At 56.7% G+C, this 5,084-nt stretch overlaps 1 pseudogene; it reads left to right on the forward strand.

Moving 5' to 3' along the window:
• The first annotated feature begins 305 nt into the window (after positions 1–305).
• LOC149357552 (uncharacterized) lies at positions 306–2,371 on the forward strand (annotated as a pseudogene).
• Positions 2,372–5,084: the final 2,713 nt, after the last annotated feature.

Raw genomic sequence — 5,084 nt, forward strand, 5'->3', positions numbered from 1 at the left:
AGGCGCAGCCGCTGGTTGGAGGAGCGGTGGGCCAATAGAGAGAAGAGAGCTCGGAATTGAGCGCTGTGGACGGACGCGATATGCATTCTTTGTCTTACTCTCTTAACGAGCGGACGCATTTATATACGTCTCCCGCAGCCATCAGCCCACTCTTCTAGTATTACCTTGCAGCATCTTTCGTTATCGCTGCTGTATTACCACTCCTACCTTAACGTCGCCTAAACGTCGCGCCCTTCACCCCACCATGGGGTCCTTTTTTCTTTCTTAATTTCTTTTACCCTTTTTTTTGTTGTCCGCAACGGACCATGGAGAAGCTGCCTCCAACTCCTAGCGCCCGGCTTCCCGGCCGCCACCATCGCCGCGCCGGCAGCGTCGGCTGCTCGCGCATGCTTCAACAACTTTACGTCGAGGCACAGAAGATTATCGAGTCTCAAGACGACGCTCGTCGCCTACTCTCTGCTGCTCACCGCTCCCCCAAGGCTGACAGCAAGACTGAGCCAAGTCCCATCACACGCAAGCCACTCAATGCCGAGTCGCAGCCAACTACTCAAGTAGCACCCGTCACTCCGACTGCTGCACTTCCTAACGTGTCCACCGCAAGTGGAGAAGACACAATAGTCTACTATTTTATGAGCCCCGAGGGCACTGAAATGGCACCTGCCTTCATCCAAACCACAGAGCCCATCGAGAATCCCTCTCAGGCCTCTCCATCACCGCTTCAACTCGCGGCAACCGATGCACAGGCACAACTTTCCAGTGCATCCGAGAACCCCGTTACTCCACCTCCGAAGTGCCAAAATGAAGAAATAGCGGCCCTACAACTCACACCTCAAGGCCAAGAGGATTTTCCTCCTCTACAGCCAAGCACTGCGCACCTTCAGAGCAGCCAAACGCCTCCTTCACAAGAAGGGAAGCTCGCTGCAGCAACACAGACTTCCCCTCCCAGTCCTCGCCCTGGCATCAGCTGTTCTGAAGCCAAAGAAAAGAACACTTTTCCCACCTCCACTCCCACAATAGTGGATGCCTTCTCTGAAGAAGATTACCTACAAGCCAAGCGTGGCCCCCCTCAGCAGGATCCCCCCTCGCCCCCTCGCCGCTCAGACGGCGAGAACGAAGCTCTCCCTTCCAAAGAGCAAGGTCGCAAACCAGACAAACGGAAGAAGCGCCGTCTCGCCTTCCGTCCTTTTGAGCAAACCAAGCCCAGACAGGCACCCCCTTCGGGAGCTGCAGACATCGCCCCCCCCTCCACTGGTCGCTTTTCAGCGCCAAGGCCTCAGGAGGGCAGCAATGCGAAGCCCGCTACTGTTCTCTATTTCCCTCTGGGAAACAAAGGGACATTTAAGAACACTTCGCGCGACGCACTTGCCGCGCAACTATCCCACCTTCCTGGTGTCACAGCAGTGCGTGTCAACATCAACCGCAATGTTTGCGCTGTCGACGCCCTTTCGACAGCCGATATAGCTCCTCTCCTCGCCGTGGAAGAGATTTGCGGCGTCAGGGTGCGCGCCAAACACCTTGGCCCCAAAACCTGCACTGGCGTCATTTTTGGTGTCGACCGTGGCCTCTCCGAAGAAGATAAATTTCATTTCATTTCATTTCATTTCATATCGCAGCTGGCCTCGACAGCAAAGTCCCCGTCATCAGCTGCACACGCAGTGGTACCAACATCATTGTCCGCTTCGCTGGCATCGAACCCCCACAAGAGGTGGCCCTATTCAAGCTCCGCCGACGAGTCCGAGCCCGCCTCCCTCGCCCGCTACAATGCCACAGCTGCGGCATCTTCGGACACACCACGGCAACTTGCCGAAACAAGGCTCGCTGCCTTCGCTGCGGCGGTGACCACGCCACCGATAACTGCGACGCCCCGAAACCACGCAGCGCTAATTGCCGCGGCACGCACGCAACCACCGAGCCCCGCTGCCCACGCTGGCAACACGAGCGACAAGTTGCCATCGTTCTCGCCACGAGCGAAAAACATCTCACACGACAAGAGGCCGATAGAATTGTCCGAGAACGGCAGGGCAAAGAACCCACCTCGCTCTCACCGCCAGCAACAGCTGCTCCTAACAGCCAAGTCCAGCCCAGCGCCCTCAGCTCTGCGCAGCGCACAGATTCAGCTGCTGCACGCAACTCGGCGCCCTGCGCTCCTCCCACCGTCGCAAACTCGGGTCGCTCCTTCCGCGACGCCGTCTTAGGACCTCGTGCTGCTCCATCAACCTCATCGTCACCTTCCGACCAGCGTGACACGATCATCGCCGCACTCACTGCGGCCGTTCAGGCAATCATCGAGGAGCTCCCGCCGTCATCAACTGCGCGCAAGTTGTGTGCAGCGGCCTTGGCCGCACAACAGGCCTTGAGCCAGCATGGCTAAACAGCGAACAATCCCCCGGCCGCGCATAAGGCAATGGAACTGCCGTTCCTTGCGCCGCCGTCACGCTGAATTGGTTCAGCTCCTTCCGCGTTTTGAGTGCGACATACTTGCATTACAAGAGACTTACGCACGCGCGGAGGAGCTAAAGATACCTGGCTACATAGGCTACAGCGGACCAACTAGTTGTGCACTGGCAGCATGTGATGTATTTCCATGCAGTGATCCCGCCCACCCGGGCGGAAAACCACGGACAGCGTTATACGTCAGAAACACGCTCCCGCATGTCACCATATCGGTTGAAGACATTGTCAACGACGCAGTGGAGTGTTGTGCTGTTATCGTTCGCATACACAACACCGACACCGCAGTGTCTAGTGTATACGTCCGCCCAGCAACGCATTGGGATGCAAACTTTCTCATCGCGCTCTCCAACCGCCTTGGACCTGACTCCGTCATCTGCGGTGATTTTAATGCACACCACAACAGCTGGGGATGTGCCAACACCAACCGACGTGGACGTGACCTCCTAGCAGCCGCTCTCCAGTGCAATTTAAACATCATAAACACTGGAAGCCCCACTCGTGTGCAGAGAGTGGGCCAACACAGTGCCATAGACTTGACTCTCACTTCGGGAAGGTGCTCCTATCAATGGAAGTGCGAACCGGACACTCAAGGCTCCGATCACCTTCCTATAGTGCTCGATCCCTCATACTGTGCTCGTCCAGCAACTCGCACCTACAACCTTGTGAGGTGGGACGTTTTTCGTGGTCTGTGCAGTGCTCCGCATCCTGCCACTACAGACATTTTTTCACACGTTGCGTCATGCGCGCGTGCGGCAACCGTGCGCTGCACGGCTCCAGCGGGTACACCGGCGCCAGATTTAAAACTACTAAATCTACGAGCAGCACGACGTGTAGCACAGCCAAGAGCTTTACGCACCAAAAAGCCTGATCATTGGACATTATACAACAGGTTAGATGCTGCCTGCCGTCGTCACGCCATTCGCTGCCGCAGACGAAGCTGGGCCCACCTGTGTACCGCCCTGAATGACACCCGCCGACCCGACGGGCATGGAAAATTCTCCTTGCTATGCTCAACCCCTCTGTACCCCGTTGTCCTGCCCTGGCTATCGCCATCGCACGCGCCCTCAGCGTGAATGCCCTGGCCGAGGCCATGGCAGACCACTTCTCAACAACCAGCGGTGCGTCGCACAACATTGTTTTTCCAAGCGTACCCCTCCCGGCTGTCACAGGACGAACTGCGAGCGTCATCGACGAATTGTGCAGTGCAGAAATCGCTCTGCATGAACTCAATAATGTCCTTGAACGCCGTCGAAAGTGCAACCGCAGTGCTCCAGGAGCCGACGGCATAACCTATCAAATGCTGCTCAACGTTGACAGACAACAACGACCAGCTCTGCTCGCAGCTTTCAACGAAGCATGGAACACCGGCGTCATTCCTGTGGAGTGGCGAAAAGCGCTCGTTTTTGTACCCATACTAAAAAAAGGAAAACCCGCTCGAGCACTGACATCCTACCGTCCTGTTTCCCTTACATCTGCTGCGGGGAAAACTCTCGAAGCTGTTGCACTACGCCGCCTGGAGTGGATAGCACACGCCCGAAATGCACTCGCCCCCGAACAGAGCGGATTTCGCACAAGTCGCTGCACTGCGGACTGCATTGCTCAGGTTGCATCTATCCTCGAAGAGGCCAAATTTAATCGCCACGGGGCCTACCTTGTCTTGCTGGACATACGAAACGCCTTCGACCTCCTGCCTCACGAAGCAATCATCTCATCCCTACACTGGCTGGGCATGAAGGGCAAACTCCTCCAATACATCAAAGCATTCCTCAGCGACAGGACCTTTCAAGTCCGCATCGGCAACACAGTCAGCGCCGCTCGCGCTGTCAAAACAGGAGTTCCCCAGGGCAGCGTGCTCAGCCCGTTTCTTTTTAACCTGGCACTTGCACAGCTTCCAAAATTCCTGCCCAGCACGCAGCACAAATTGCGCATGGCCATATACGCCGACGATATTGCCATTGTTGCCTCTGGCCCCACACTTTATGGCCCAGAATTGCGGCGTGATCTCCAAGCTGCACTCGATGCCACAGTGGATTATCTTAACAGCATCGGCCTCTCTCTCTCGCCTGAGAAGACTGTTGCGATAATGATACACCCTCGCCCTGTAACCTGCAAAACCGCCAGACCTCTCCTTCTCCAAGGCGTCCCCCTCGCTTGGAAAGCCAGTGGGAAATACCTGGGCATAACAATTGATGCCAAACTCACGTACAATGAGACTACAGGCAAGCTGCGGAATGAAAACAAACGCATCGCAGCAGTAGCAGCACGCATTCTTGCCAAAGGAAACGGCGCCACCCCCCTCCTACCGCTCCGTCTCTACGAGGGCATCGCTTCGGCTCCCTCTCCTCCGTCTTCGTCCAGCGCAGTGGAAACACTTGGACGTGGACCAGCGCAACGCAATCCGGCGATTCGCAGGCCTTCCACACAGCTCGCAAATAGGTCCCACACACACAGAGCTCCGAGTGTGGCCCATCTCACTGCGCGCTGAAATCACCGCTCTGAACCACATCGAGCGAATTCACCGTGCCCCAGGGACCTCTCATCTTCTCGCTGATTTGTGTGCCTTGCCACGATCACGCATGGGACGGGCTCTCGCTGCCTTCAAAGCCGCCGTCCCAACGGATGCTGCACCG

Source organism: Amblyomma mixtum, chromosome 3 (genome assembly GCF_055824585.1).
Source record: "Amblyomma mixtum isolate Tamu chromosome 3, ASM5582458v1, whole genome shotgun sequence".
Taxonomy (NCBI): Eukaryota; Metazoa; Arthropoda; class Arachnida; order Ixodida; family Ixodidae; genus Amblyomma; species Amblyomma mixtum.